This window comes from Oncorhynchus tshawytscha, linkage group LG09, assembly GCF_018296145.1.
Source record: "Oncorhynchus tshawytscha isolate Ot180627B linkage group LG09, Otsh_v2.0, whole genome shotgun sequence".
NCBI classification, from domain to species: Eukaryota; Metazoa; Chordata; class Actinopteri; order Salmoniformes; family Salmonidae; genus Oncorhynchus; species Oncorhynchus tshawytscha.
The window spans coordinates 44,690,410-44,698,947 of record NC_056437.1 but is presented as its reverse complement, the minus strand read 5'-3'; positions in this window follow the sequence as shown (position 1 = coordinate 44,698,947).

Sequence of the window (8,538 nt, the reverse complement as noted above, 5' to 3'; positions counted from 1 at the left end):
ATTGCCGATTAATTAGGGCCGATTTCAAGTTCTCATAACAGTCAGTAATCTGCATTTTTGGACGCCGATTATGGCCGATTACATTGCACTCCATGTGGAGACTGCGTGGCAGGCTGACCACCTGTTATGTGAGTGCAGCAAGGAGCCAAGGTAAGTTGCTAGCTAGCATTAAACTTGTCTTATAAAAAACAATCAATCTTAACATAATCACTAGTTAACTACACATGGTTGATGATATTACTAGTTTAACTAGCTTCTCCTGCGTTGCAAATAATCAATGCGGTGCCTGGTAATTTATCATAGAATCACAGCCTACTTCGCCAAACGGGTGATGATCTAACAAGCGCATTCGCGAAAAAAGCACTGTCGTTGCACCAACGTACATAACCATAAACATCAATGCTTTTCTTAAAATCAAAACACAAGTATATATTTTTAATCCTGCATATTTAGTTAAAAGAAATTCATGTTAGTAGGCAATATTAACTAGGAAAATTGTGTCACTTCTCTTGCATTCTGTGCAAGCAGAGTAAGAGTATATGCAGCAGTTTGGGCCGCCTGGCTCGTTGCGAACTGTGTGAAGACCATTTCTTCCTAACAAAGACCGTAATTAATTTGCCAGAACTTTACAAAATTATAACATAACATTCAAGGTTGTGCATTTTAACAGCAATATTTAGTCTTATGGATGCCACCTGTTCGATAAAATACGTAACAGTTCCGTATTTCACTGAAAGAATAAACGTTTTGTTTTCAAAATGATAGTTTCTGGATATGACCATATTAATCAACGAAGGCTTGTATTTCTGTGTGTTGATTATATTATAATTAAAGTCTATGATTTGATATTTGATAGAGCAGTCTGACTGAGCGGTGGTAGGCAGCAGCAGGCTCGTAAGCATTCATTCAAACAGCACTTTCCTACGTTTGCCAGCAGCTCTTCGCAATGCTTGAAGCACAGCGCTGTTTATGACTTCAAGCCTGTCAACACCCGAGATTAAGCTGGCAATACTATAGTGCCTATAAGAACATCCAATAGTCAAATGTACTGTATATGAAATACAAATGGTATAGCGAGAAATAGTCCTATATTTTCCTATAACTACAACCTAAAACTTCTTAACTGGGAATATTGAAGACTGATGTTTAAAGGAACCACCAGCTTTCATATGTTCTCATGTTCTGAGCAAGGAACTTAAACATGAGCTTTTTTACATGGCACATATTGCTCTTTTACTTTTTTCTCCAACACTGTGTTTTTGCATTATTTGAACCTAATTGAACATGTTTCATTATTTATTTGAGACTAAATAGATTTTTATTTATGTATTATATTAAGTTAAAATAAGTGTTCATTCAGTATTGTTGTAATTGTCATTATTATAAATATATGTATAAAAATTGGCCGATTAATCAGTTTCGGCTTCTTTTGGTCCTCCAGTAATCGGTATTGGAGTTGAAAAATCCTAATAGGTCGACCTCTACTCTGTACTGGCCTTGGCCTACTGCTCACCCTTGACCCATCATCCTCTGCTCTCTTCACTGCCTCGGTATACAGCACCTTCTGTTATATTCTAACCCTGGCAACCTCAACTTGTCTCTCTTGCACGGGGCACTTCTGATCCCCAGCAACATGGGCACCCCCTACAATTGACACACAGTTTTTTCCACTGATCCTACACATTCCTTTGTCCCATACCCTCCTGCATACATCTCACATCTCGGAATCACTGCTGCAACATGACCATAAGTTTGGCATCTGAAACACCTTAATGTGTTAGGCGCAAAAGCTCTCACGGGATAACTGACATATTTTAACATGACTTTGTCAGGTGAAGACTCTGCTTCAAAACTCAAAAGGACAGACAGTGTCTTCTCAGTTTCATCACGCTAGCCACCGGGTCTGCGTCGCACCAAACAGCGAGCGTCACAGACACAGTGTCACGTTCTGACCTTAGTTCTTTTGTTATGTCTTTGTTTTAGTATGGTCAGGGCGTGAGTTGGGTGGGTTGTCTATGTTCCTTTTTCTATGATTTGGGATTTCTGTGTTTGGCCTGGTATGGTTCTCAATCAGAGGCAGCTGTCATTCGTTGTCCCTGATTGAGAACCATACTTAGGTAGCCTAGTTTCACTTTTGAGTTGTGGGTGTCAGTGTTTGTTCCACACGGGACTGTTTCATTTATTGACGTTGTTATATTGTACTTTTCAGGGTTCTATTAAAAGTAAGCAATATGAACACGTACCACGCTGCGCATTGGTCCTCCGATCCTTCCTACTACTCCTCCTCGTCTGCCCAAATGTATTTCTGCAGGCATGGATATGCCTCAGGGCCAAAAGGGCACAGCATGGAGGCGTCACTGTGTTCTTTGCAAAATGAAGTCCCCCATCACCTGCACCACATGCTTGGTGACCCTCTGCTTTACAGCAGAAAGAGACTGCTATGGCACCTGGCATCAGCAGCACAATATTGTGTAGAGGACTGAGGGTCTTCCAGATATCGAAAGTGTTATTTTGTAAATGTATATATATTTTTTCATGTTTTTTTCTCCATTTTTTGGGGGTGTGTGTTAGAATACCATTTTGGTATTTTGTATATACAGTGGGGGGCAAAAAAGTATTTAGTCAGCCACCAATTGTGCAAGTTCTCCCACTTAAAAAGATGAGAGAGGCCTGTTCTCATCATAGGTACACTTCAACTATGACAGACAAAATTAGAAAAAAAAATCCAGAAAATCACATTGTAGGATTTTTAATGAATTTATTTGCAAATTATGATGGAAAATAAGTATTTGGCCAATAACAAAAGTTTATCTCAATACTTTGTTATATACCCTTTATTGGCAATGACAGAGGTCAAATGTTTTCTGTAAGTCTTCACAAGGTTTTCACACACTGTTGCTGGTATTTTGGCCCATTCCTCCATGCAGATCTCCTCTAGAGCAGTGATGTTTTGGGGCTGTTGCTGGGCAACACGGACTTTCAACTCCCTCCAAAGATTTTCTATGGGGTTGAGATCTGGAGACTGGCTAGGCCACTCCAGGACCTTGAAATGCTTCTTAGGAAGCCAATCCTTCATTACCCGGGCAGTGTGTTTGGGATCATTGTCATGCTGAAAGACCCAGCCACGTTTCATCTTCAATGCCCTTGCTGATGGAAGGAGGTTTTCACTCAAAATCTCACGATACATGGCCCCATTTACTCTTTCCTTTACATGGATCAGTCGTCCTGGTCCCTTTGCAGAAAAACAGCCCCAAAGCATGATGTTTCCACCCCATGCTTCACAGTAGGTATGCAACTCAGCATTCTTTGTCCTCCCAATCTTCTTCTGGATCATCCAAATGCTCTCTAGCAAACTTCAGATGGGCCTGGACATGAACTGGCTTAAGCAGGGGGAAACGTCTGGCACTGCAGGATTTGAGTCCCTGGCGGCGTAGTGTGTAGGCTTTGTTACTTTTGTCCCAGCTCCCTGCAAGTCATTCACTAGGTCCCCCCGTGTTGTTCTGGGATTTTTGCTCACCGTTCTTGTGATCATATTGACCCCACGGGGTGAGATCTTCCGTGGAGCCCCAGATTGAGGGAGATTATCAGTGGTCTTGTATGTCTTCCATTTCCTAATAATTGCACCCACAGTTGATTTCTTCAAACCAAGCTGCTTACCTATTGTAGATTCAGTCTTCCCAGCCTGGTGCAGGTCTACCATTTTGTTTCTGGTGTCCTTTGACAGCTCTTTGGTCTTGGCCATAGTGGAGTTTGGAGTGTGACTGTTCGAGGTTGTGGACAGGTGTCTTTTATACTGATAACAAGTTCAAACAGGTGCCATTAATACAGGTAACGAGTGGGGGACAGAGGAGTCTCTTAACATGTTATCAGAATTCTAATGTTAAAGTGCATCAATACATATGGCTTTCTGGGTGATTCAGTACAATTGACTTGAGCATGTTTTAGTATGTTTATAGCTATATAAGTGGAAAAGCAGTAGTGACTAATGTGTTATTGATTAGATGGAATGATTTATGTGCAAATGTAAACTCTGCAAAAAAAGAAATGTCCATTTTTCAGTACCCTGTCTTTCAAAGATAATTTGTGAAGATCCAAACAACTTCACAGATCTTCATTGTAAAGGGTTTAAACACATGCTTGTTCAATTAGCCATAAGCAATTAATGAACATGCACCTGTGTAATGGTCGTTAAGACACTAACAGCTTACAGACGGTAGGCAATTAAGGTCACAGTTATGAAAACTTAGGACACTAAAGAGGCCTTTCTACTTTCTCTGAAAAACACAAAAAAAGATGCCCAGGGTCCCTGATCATCTGCATGAACCTGCTTTAAGCATGCTGCAAGAAGGCAGCAATAAATTGCAATGTCCGTACTGCGAGACGCCTAAGACAGTGCTACAGGGAGACAGGATGGACAGCTGAACACCTGCACAGGATCCGAACATCACACCTGCGGGACAGGTACAGGATGGCAACAACAACTGCCCAAGTTACACCAGGAACGCACATTCCCAGTCCTCATTCTCAGTGCTCAGACTGTCCACAATCAGCTGAGAGAGGCTGGACTGAGGACTTGTAGGCCTGTTGTAAGGCAGGTCCTCACCAGACATCACCGGCAACAAAGTTGCCTATGGGCACAAACCCCCCGTCGCTGGACCAGACAGGACTGGCAAAAAGTGCTCTTCACTGACGAGTCGCGGTTTTGTCTCACCAGGAGTGATGGTCACATTCACATTTATCATAGAAGGAATGAGCGTTACACCGGGGCCTGTACTCTGGAGAGGTGGAGGGTCCATCATGGTCTGGGACGGTGTGTCACAGCATCATCGGACTGAGCTTGTTGTCATTGCAGGCAATCTCAATGCTGTGCGTTACAGGGAAGACGACATCCTCCCTCATGCGGTACCCTTCCTGAAGGCTCATCCTCAAATGACCCTCCAGCATGACAATGCCACCAGACATACTGCTCGTTCTGTGCGTGATTTCCTGCAAGACAGGAATGTCAGTGTTCTGCCATGGCCAGCAAAGAGCCCGGATCTCAATCCCATTGAACATGTCTGGGACCCGTTGGATCGGAGGGTGAGGGCTAGGGCCATTCCCCCCAGAAATGTCTGGGAACTTGCAGGTGCCTTGGTGAAAGAGTGGGGTAACATCTCACAGCAAGAATGGGCAATTCTGGTGCAGTCCATGAGGAGGAGATGCACTGCAGTACTTAATGCAGCTGGTGGCCACACCAGATACTGACTGTTACTTTTGTTTTTGACCCCCATCCCCTTTGTTCAGGGACACATTATTCCATTTCTGTTAGTCACATGTCTGTGGAACTTGTTCAGTTTATGTCTCAGTTGTTGAATCTTCATATGTTCATACAAATATTTACACATGTTGTGTTTAATGAAAATAAACGCAGTTGACAGTAAGAGGACTTTTCTTTTTTTGCTGAGTTTATTTGTAACCGGAGGCTAAGTACATACAGGGCATCTATTTGAGACAGAATGTCTGCATAAGGGTGTTAGTTGCAGATTCTAACAGAGGCAGTCTTGTCATTTCAGACAATATTGTCAACTTTCAGTGAGTAGTCTGTTATTAAAGAAGGTACAATTCTTGAAAGAATAGCCACAGATCCCTGTATACAGGAGGTCACCTCACCGGAAAGGAAGTTTGCTGTAGTAGTAGCACCACATCTCCTGCAGTGGGTGCCAAATGATAAGTGACCATTGCTTCATATTCAGACCCCAGGGTGAAGGTAACTAGACTATTGTAGTGGGAGCTATAACATTTCATTGGTTGATTTTTCTTAGTTATCTTTTTTGCAATATTACTTTTTTTTTTTTTTTTTTCACCTTTATTTAACCAGGTAGGCTAGTTGAGAACAAGTTCTCATTTGCAACTGCGACCTGGCCAAGATAAAGCATAGCAGTGTGAACAGACAACACAGAGTTACACATGAAGTAAACAATTAACAAGTCAATAACACAGTAGAAAAAAAGAGAGTCTATATACATTGTGTGCAAAAGGCATGAGGAGGTAGGCGAATGATTACAATTTTGCAGATTAACACTGGAGTGATAAATGATCAGATGGTCATGTACAGGTAGCGATATTGGTGTGCAAAAGAGCAGAAAAGTAAATAAATAAAAACAGTATGGGGATGAGGTAGGTAAAAATGGGTGGGCTATTATAACTTGTGTTAAGAACTTGTGAAGCAAAACCATTGACACTATTCTATGCCATTACTGACTCCTGAAGGAGACGCCCCAGAACCCTATTTACTTTATTTCCTATGCGTTATTACATGTCTGATGTAGACGATGGTAATCCATAACACCAAGGTAAAAACACTTGAGTTAATGTTGCAGCATGTCCATAGGCCATGTCCACAATGCAGGTCATGTAAATGGTGCTCCCATGGCAATGTAGACAGTGTCAACGGAGTGTTTGCCTTGTGTGTGGTGATGAAGCAGGTACTGATGTTTAATTCATATTTTCCTTTCCCTATTCGGAGAATGAATTGCACTATATAAAGGTTTGAAACTCAATGACAACGGAGGTCATTTACAATTGTAATGTGCTAAGTGAAAGAAAGTATTTTCTTTTCCCTCTTTCCAAATAATGTTAATGCTTATTTGATGAAAATGCTTGTAAGTAATTTTCCATTAGGTCAAGACTTAGTCTCAAAAGGGAGGAAATGTTGTGGAAAATTACACAATTAGATATACTATGCTGTACAGGTAAGAGCCGCGTGTGACCACAGTATGTGACATCCCGTTCGTACTATATGTAGGAACTCCTATGTGTGGAAACTTGCATGAAGGAACATACAATGGTGGCAACGTCAGCTATCTTACTATACACAGACAAGCTAAACGCCTTTTATACACTATGTTCCCCATCCATGTTTGCACACATCTGCTAACAGCCACATAGACAAAGAGGTTGGACTTTTCTATAAATGCTGAGAGCCAACTCTGTTAGTTGGGCCTTAACTATGCACTGTTGAAGTGCATAATTAACTGCTCCATTTTTGCAAATCTTATAATAAATTTGTTGTTTGAAGATTCTGCAGTCTCTCTTCCCTTCGAACAGATAAAATCAGGGCCAATCACGCCCAATTTTTCAGTTTTTGATTTGTTAAAAAAGTTTGAAATATCCAATAAATGTCGTTCCACTTCATGATTGTGTCCCACTTGTTGTTGATTCTTCACAAAAAAATACAGTTTTATATCTTTATGTTTGAAGCCTGAAATGTGGCAAAAGGTCGCAAAGTTCAAGGGGGCCGAATACTTTCGCAAGGCACTGTATGGTATTGAAATATGTTATTTTCTTTGGGGGGGGCTTTCAGCAAGCACGCTAATTATTTCTGAGATGCAAATGAAATGGGATGTTGATAATGTTGTAATGCCTACGCAGGGGCGGACTTAGTGATTTGGAGGCCACAGGCAGAGATTCCCCCCACACACCATTTAATATGGGTTTTATAAGAAGTAATTTAAGTATAAAAATGTAGTACCTTTTTAATGTCAGTCTGAGCTCCCCTCCACCTGAGCTCTTCGGAGTCTGAAAATGCAGACTGAAAAGACTTGAAATTCCCTTTACTACTAAAGGTCTTTGCAACACCACATAGAAGATAAGGAAGCAGGAAAATAGATAAGAAGAGAGAGAGTATTACTCTTTTAAATTCATTTGATTTATTTGATATGATTAATAATAGTAATACATATGATATTTATTGTCTGTTTCTTTTTTGGATCCTCTTAAGTGCTTGTTGGAATGTGTGTGTGTGTGTGTTTATTTATGTGTTTGTGAGTATGTGTGTGCCTTGTGATTAAGGATGCTGAGCTTTGCTGCCTGAATGGTGATCTTCATCAGGTCTGTGTCCTGTAACCAATCAAGGTAGACCTGGAGAGAGGGAGCGGGCAGAAGGTACTTGTTAGAAACGGAGATTACTCCCTCCACTTCTGATATTTACCCCTTAGACTTCCCTTGTATTTTTTTTAGTATAATAATTATTTTACTCTAAAGTTGAGAGATACACAGAAAGAGCTACAGAATGAGCTACAGAGATACAGCGAGAAATATAGCAAGAGATACAGCGAGATAGATAAAGGGAGGCAGGTAGTATAGAGGTTAAGAGTGTTGGGCTAGTAAGCGAAAGGTCCCTGGTTCAATCCCCAGAACTGCCTAGGTGAAAGAAATCGGACATTGTGCCCTTGAGTAAGGAACTTAACTCTAATTTTTCCTGTATGTCCTCTGAATAAGAGCATCTGTTAAGTGACTCAAATGTAAAACACAGAAAGAGAGATAGCACTCCTGCCATCAAATACTGTAGAAGATTGACCAGACAGTCCACAACATCTTCCACTTAAAAAAAATAGTTATTTTACTTTTCTCCTAAAGTTTAGAGAAGAGAAGGGTAGTGGAAGAGGGATACAACAATTCAAAGACATGATGAGGTGGGATGATTGAGTACTCACCCTGGTCTGTCATGGTTCCACCTGTCGCCAGAGGGCGGCAGAGACCGTCCTAGAGACATCAACT